Below are 7,313 nucleotides of genomic sequence, written 5' to 3'. Positions count from 1 at the left end.
ATCACATAAAAAAAGACCCTGACCAGGGTGTTTGTTGCAGGGTACTAAGGTGCCTGCTCCTTTAAGGGCTGAAACTGCTAGGGAGAGAGCACTAGCAGTCAGTCAGAAACACCTCAGCTGCAAGTTACCACAGCCACAGGAATGAGGGAATTAGCCCGCACGTGCCGGTGGTCAGCTAACCGGAGGAGGCAGGGCCTGGGGCATATATAAACCCCAGGGCTGGGGCCAGAGGAGCAGTTCCCTGTCAGCAGCTAAGGGGAAAGGAGCTCTCCTAGAGGAAGCTGAGTGAAGAGGCTTGATGGCCCATCTCCTGCTTCTGGTAAGATTAAGGGACTTTAGGAGCTCACCAGACCCTGGCCTCCAAGGCATGTTGTTCTCGGGGAAGGGTGATTCATTTAAAGGGACAGAGTACACCTGGAGCTGCTTGCATTATGTTATAGCCCAGGGGCTTGTATTTTGACTTCTGTTTGGAAACCGGTGGATTGGGCTGAGGCTATTGGGGAAAAAGGAGGCCTCATTGGGGACCCACTACAGTGTGAGAACCCCAGTGCCAGTGTGGGCGCAGTATCCAGGGTGCATAGACCCCAGCGCCAGTGTGGGCGCAGTATCCGTGGTGCACAGACCCAGCGCAGAGGAGGCGCAGTGAGAGACAGGGCTGCGGAGAGCCCAGTGACACTCAGAGGCCAAGTGAAATTAAGGCCTCGGTGGGATGCTGTGTGAATACCATCTGTGAGGCTTGGGGCGTGGTAAAAGGGCAGTTTGGTACCACACATCTAGCCCATAAGGCTGAGGGTGTCCCAAGACATCCATTTTGGAGCGGAACCCAAAAGGGGGTCCAATAACCCACAGGGTTCAGTGTGGTCCATTAGGACTGTGTCCGAACAAACTTGAGGACAGCATCCCTATTTATTATAGTTACACCAAGACATAGCAAGCAAGAAAGAAGGTGCCCATTGGGCTGAATTGGCCTGATCAAGGGGCCCTAGGGGTCCCACGGCTATCCCTGGGGACCCTGTCCCATGACAGTGTTCCTTCTTTTTTTTTGTACCCAAGAAAGTAGGGAGAAAAGATATAATCCTGTCTGAAGGAACTGAGGGAGGGCATGCCTGCTGAGAAAATAAGCTGAGTTAATGGTTGTCACATCTAGGGAAGAACGGCTTGATCAACTAGGATCACACTAAGTGGACGCTGATTGGGACTGGGCAGGGTGTAGGGGAGGTGGAACTCTGTGGCAGTAGCCAGCACTACTACACCTCACTACCATGCTAGCAGCTGTCCATCTCTTTTCACCAAGATCTCTTTCTCTTTAATAAAGCATGGCAGGTGAATAAGGACAGCTGTGAAAACGCTGGGTGCTGAGAAGGCCCTGTCTACAATCTGATACATTGGCTGGAAACATCACCAATCTCCTGAACTCCTTCAACAAGGACTGGGGGCCTCATTAACAAGCAAAGTAAGAAATGGACTCAGCTGGTACATATCTGGAACCACCCCAAGACTAGCAGCAAGCCCATGGCATAACTTTATGATTGCTCCAAAACCAGTGAGCACAAATAGAGGAATTAGTGAGAGCTAGGTCCCAAAAGGCTGAGGCCTGAATCATGCTTTTAACACAGCAGCAAGAATTGAGTGAAAAAATAGAAGCTCAACAAGCAACTCGGGAGCCAGGAGCAGGGAGAAGAGGAGGGATCCCCCTTACCTGACCCGAAGCGGAGGCGGACACAGCAGCAGCAGAGCCAGCAGCGAGGGCAGCAGCAGCTGATTCCCCCTAAGGTAAGTGGGGCAGAGGGACCGGATGCAGCTGAGCCAGATCCGGAGGGGAAGCCCGTGTAGAATTGTCTGTTTTCTCTTGAACTTTCTAAAAGTTATGCGCAGGTTCACCATCGTGGCTTTGGTTGCATGAGGGTGAATTTCTACGGTTTGAGCTACTGTAGCATTATGCACAGCAAGCATTACAATCGAAAGCTGTTGCATAAATACTAGTAATACCACAATGGAAAGGTGGCTGACTTCAACTTCTCTGAAGAGAAAGCACACTGAAACAAAAGGGACCTCTACGGAATCGAGAGAGTTAGACCTTGAAGAAGCTGCTGATTTACCAGAAAGTAGTACAGCTCGCATTGCTGGATTAAGTGAGGAGGCTGCTGGCACTTCTGAAACATGCCCACCTCCTGCAACAGTTGGTAAGTGCAAGATTTCAAGAAAGTATGATCCCAGCTATTTGGAATTTGGATTTACCTGGAGTGGTGAAGAAAGTGAGCCAATACCTCAGTGTGTGATTTGCTACAAACTCTTATCAAACCACTGCATGAAACCTTTGCTTCTTCTGCGGCATCTTCATACAAAGCATAAATCTTTTAAAGACAAACCTCTTGATTTCTTTAAAAGAAAACTCAGCCAGTTCCAAGACCTCACTAAGTGGTGCTAATGCAAGGGTTTTGGAAGCATCATATTAAGTAAATTTAAGAATTGCTCAGATGGGAAATGCACATACAATAGATGAGACTGTCATGCTTTCTGCCCTGAAAGACAACATTTCATCTGTTCTTGCAGAGAAATTTGCAAAACAGCTGGACATTGTTCCTTTGTCGAACAACACAGTATCAAGAAAAATTGAAGATGTGGCTTGCCAAGTGAAAGAAAAACTAATGAAAGCATCAAGAAAAGCAAGTACTTTTCATAGCAATTAGATGAAAGTACAGATATAACGAATTTTGCTCAACTTCTTGCATATGTAAGGTTTGAAGCAATTAAGGGAGATTTTTTGTTTTGTGACACCCTGTCAAGTTGTACAACAGCAGAACAGATATTCAAGAACTTGGATAACTTCGTAACTAGTAATGGATTACAGTGGCAAAATTGTATTGGCATGTGCATCAATGGGGCATGAGCCATGACTGGCAAGTCAGGAGGTGTTCTGGCAAAAGTAAAAGAAGTTGCACCCACTGCCAAATTCACGCACTGCAGTATACATTGTGAGGCTCTAGCAGCCAAGACAACGCCTGCCAATCTTCAGGTTGTTTTAGATCAGGCAGTAAAAGTGGTCAGTTTCATCAAAGGCCACTCAATTCACAATTGTTCTCTTCTGTCCAATGAAATAAGGAGTGAGCATGAAAAGCTTCTTCTCCAAACCAAATTGAAATTGTTTTCTCATGGAAAGGTGTTGGCCCTCCTCTGTTAGAACTCCATACTAAGTTGCAGATTTTTCTCAGTGACTTTAATTTTGAGTTTTCAGCCTGTTTCATGGATGAGCTGTGGTTGGCAAGGCTTGCCTTTTTGGCAGACACATTTTATATGGCTACCATAACTGATGAAACAAAGTTTTATGACTACTAAACGTCTTGATGTTGTTCTAATACATAGTCTGTTACCTATGTGTATGAAAAATTTGCTGGTGGTACTTAAGGTTGTATCGTTTTAAATTGGTGATGTGCAATCTGTCAGAGTTTGGGAACCATGGTACTATGCATTGACTAGAGAAAACTAAATGCAGTGCCGACTGCAATGGCATGCACTTTCCCATGCCACAAGTGGAAGACATGCTTGAAAGGATAAACCAAGCCTAATTTATATCCACCTTAGATTTAAATGAGGGGTACTGGCAGATCCCCATGGTGAACACTGATAAAGAGAAAACTGCTTCTGGGATGCTGGGGGAGGGGGGTTGTTCCAGTTTACTCAAATGCCATTTGGGCTGCATGGGGCAGCTGCATTCTTTCAGAGACTCATGGACAAAGTATTAGCACCACACCAAGCATATGCAGCAGCCTGTATTGATGATATTCTTATATTTTTGGAACAGTGGGAGCAGCATTTGCAACACTTACAGGCAGTCTTAATCAAACTCAGAAACACAGACTTAACTGCTAATCTGAAAAAGTGCTCACTGGGGCAAAAGGAGACCTGATACTTAGGGTTCCAGGTAAACTAGGGCTGCATCAAACCTGTAGCTTATAAGGTAGAGGCCATAAGGACCTACTGACTTCCCAGCAATTGGAAACAATTAAGAGCCTTCTTAGGGTTGACCAATTATTACTGGAAATTTTATTTCCTGATTTTCAGAATGGCACCATTAACAGACATAACAGAAGCGGGGGCGGGGAAGGAAAGACCTTCAGTGGTCCAAATAAGCACTTCTAACCTTTGAAAAGTTAAAAGTAGCCCTAGGTAAGAGTCCATTGCTATACACTCTGGATTTTGATTAAAACTTTCTTTTTGAGAACCGATGCCTCAGGAGTTGCATTAAAAGTGGTATTGTCCCAAGGCATTGCAGGGGAAGAGTGGCCCATAACCTATGCTAGTCAGAAATTATTAAGTGCAGAGACTCAGTACTCGACCACTGAGAGAGAATGCCTAGCAATTAAATGTGGTATTGAACTCTTCAGGTACTACCTGATGGGGAGGAAATTCTTGCTGATCACCCACCCCTTTAAAATGGTTGCAGCCCACAAAGACTGCTAATGCAAGAATCATGCAGCCCTTCAGCCATTTTATTTCTCTGTAGAACAGTTCCACAGGAAATGAAATGTGACCACGGATTTCTTATCACAAACCTCAGGAGAGACGAGCCCCAGTCCAGAAGGGTGAGAAATTTAAAGGACAGAGAAGTACCAGAACGTTTGGTGGTAGGTTATATGGATGATAAGGAAATGATTCAGAACTTAAGTAGGGGGGCGTGTAACTGGGGACCACCCGCGGCCTGTTCCAAGGGCTAGGAGAGAAGGATAGTGTACATACCAAAGGTGAGTCCAGCTTGCTTCCTACTGGTGCTATGACATTAGATGCCAAGAGGGAGATTCCAGTGATGCAGGGGTCCTCCACTGGAACCGGCACTGACTGGCCAGCAACCCTGGCCAGGACCTGTTGAAGAGGCAGCCAGCAGTGAGTTCTTCCCTGGAGAGGGGAGAGAGAGAGAGGCAGTGGTAGTGAGAGGAACCTGCTGAGAGTCGGTGCAGAGGCACGGACAATTTATACAGATTAAGGACACATCGGCTGCGTGAGATAGGTTCAAATGCGCCCCGATGAACCTCTAACCGTGGTCACCAGGAGGAAGATGAGAGGAGCTAATTAACCAGCAACCCAGACACACAGAAAAGGACTGAGAGAGGGAAAACTGGAATGCTTGATATCAGAGGGAAGAGGTCAGAGGGCCTGGGACTTATCCAGATTTAAAATAAACAGTGACCGGTTCCCTGTCAGGACAGTTACAGGGGAGACATGGGTCCTAGACAAGGAAAATCATGGAGACCAAAGCATTCCTTTTTTTTTTGTGCCCAAGAAGGGGGGAGAAAAGATATAACCCCATCTGAAGGAACTGAGGGAGGGCGTACCCGCTAAGAAAATAAACAGAGTTAATTAAACCTGGCCATCATGCCTGGGGAAGAGAGGCTCAATCAACTAGGATCATGCTACATGGATACCAGTTGGGACTGGGCAGGGTGTAGAGGAGGCAGAGCCTTGTGGTGGTGGCCCAAGCATCTGTACCTCACTACCATGTGTCAACCTCTTTTCATAAGATCTCTCTTTCTTCTTAATAGAGCATGGTGGGCAAGTGAGGAGGACAGCAGCGAGAATGCCAGGTCCTGAGAAGGCCCATCTACAGGCTACAACCACTTCTCCTGGACCAGACCACAGGGAGACACTAAGTCTCCCTCCTTGTCAACCAATAACAAATGCATTCAATCCAAAAAGGAAAGCGACTAAATGCATGGCAATTGGTCCCACCAGGCATACCTCCCCATCCTGCTTTATGCTTTTTGAATACAATAAGTAGATTGTTTAGGTAAAAAAGGTAAAGGTTTTCTGATATTTTCATGAGTGACCTCTTTGACACTAACGTACTTAACTATGGCTTGGAACTATTTGTCAAACTGAAAGGGATACTATGTAGAAAGGTTTAGTTGGTTTGCTCCTTTTGGAGAGAGAGAATTATGGAGGGTTCCCAAGTGAGAGGGAAGCTTTGTGTTTTCATTGTACAAGTGTACAATACTGTCATGTTGTCTGGATTTGTGTGTACACTTTGTCGTCTGGGGATTCACCAACTGTTTAGTGTTATCCACACTAGAACTGCAAATTCTTGTTTTTTGTCAGATGAGCACATAGAATTGGATTAAGTCCACAAATTTTTACTAGCTACCAAAGAGTAAAAACCTTTCAGTCACCCTGATCAATCCTGCACTTGAAGCAGTAAAGGTGGAAGTAGGTATACTCTCTGTAACTTCAAGGAAAAAAATGAACCAAAAATGGCAAGCTAAAGGGTGTAAAAGGCATTTTGGTCATAGAAAATAATTGCCCCTTCTTTTATAGAAGTTTATTGTAAGCAGCATTAAATATGTTTCTAGAGGTTAGCAAAGATGTGTAGTCAGTCCCACGTTACTTCTTACTTATCCTTCTTACTCAGTCCTGCACAAGGAATGAAAAAGGAGAGGACATTAAACCTAAGTTGCAATATTCATCTTTCTTACTATACACCAAATACCATTAGTAAGGGAGCTCTAGCTGTGGCACATACAGGGGGGAAAAGGAGGAGTGCTCTTGGGATTAAATAGATTTTCTATAATAAAACTTGAAATCCTATTAATGGTAGTATTATCTGTTTCTCTCACTAAATACTTCTAGGCTTCTGTATTTTAGATTGAAGATATAAATCCACTGGAAGTCAAATTACTTAGTATAATTTATCATGACCGTCATTGACCATGCTCTGTTTTAAAATTCCACTGTATGTATGTCTCAAAAGGAAGTGACTAACTCTATAACATGGGAGTGACTGGCTTTCATGCAACTGTAACACAGTTGACTCTATTAGAACTAATTTTTCATAACAGATATTTCTATATTTTTTACATTCTCTATACTGGCACCTGGTTTTTATATACTGAAATGAATGTTGTGCTGGTAGTTAATAGCTCATACAGGTATAGGTTAAGAACATGCAAACTAACATGGATTAAGAAAGATCCAAACTTTTGGGATATCAGGTAAACTTCTTTGTCCAATTTCTTTTTCCAATACTTTTCCAAAACTTTCTTTTCATTTCTCAATAGTATGCATATCTTCATTTCCTGGTTCTCACCTGGTTCCTGTTATTTTTAAAAGAAGTTCTATAGAAGCAGGAACTGTATATTTTGTTTAACGCCAGCTAAGTGTGCAGACTCAAGAAATTTAGATAAGTATCTAAAACGTATAATTGCCAATTCCAGACTTGCTACCAAGCCTTTCTCCAAAGTTTTCACATTGCTGATCATCTGAAACATACAGGGCCATCATTTATTTTAGGTTGAAAACTTAAAAAAAAAAAAAAAAAAAAAAAA

At 43.9% G+C, this 7,313-nt stretch overlaps 2 long non-coding RNA genes across 2 annotated transcripts in view; one reads left to right on the top strand and one right to left on the bottom strand.

The window, feature by feature from the left end:
* Positions 1-201: 201 nt before the first annotated feature.
* The window catches only part of LOC109291722, an 8,961-nt gene continuing 1,849 nt past the window's right edge, over positions 202-7,313 (top strand). The window contains exons 1-2 of the long non-coding RNA XR_002095934.1: positions 202-319; positions 4,721-4,727. This is a non-coding gene — a long non-coding RNA (uncharacterized LOC109291722). The remainder of the gene's footprint in view (positions 320-4,720; positions 4,728-7,313) is intronic.
* Positions 4,744-7,313, bottom strand: part of LOC109291720 — a 19,196-nt gene continuing 16,626 nt past the window's right edge. Inside the window, exon 3 of the long non-coding RNA XR_002095932.1 lies at positions 4,744-4,849. This is a non-coding gene — a long non-coding RNA (uncharacterized LOC109291720). The remainder of the gene's footprint in view (positions 4,850-7,313) is intronic.

The sequence above is a fragment of the Gavialis gangeticus genome, unplaced genomic scaffold (genome assembly GCF_001723915.1).
Source record: "Gavialis gangeticus isolate Ggan-Ray unplaced genomic scaffold, GavGan_comp1, whole genome shotgun sequence".
Lineage (NCBI taxonomy): Eukaryota > Metazoa > Chordata > Crocodylia > Gavialidae > Gavialis > Gavialis gangeticus.
The sequence above is the reverse complement of the archived record's forward strand: the minus strand, read 5'-3'. Positions and strand labels throughout refer to the sequence as shown.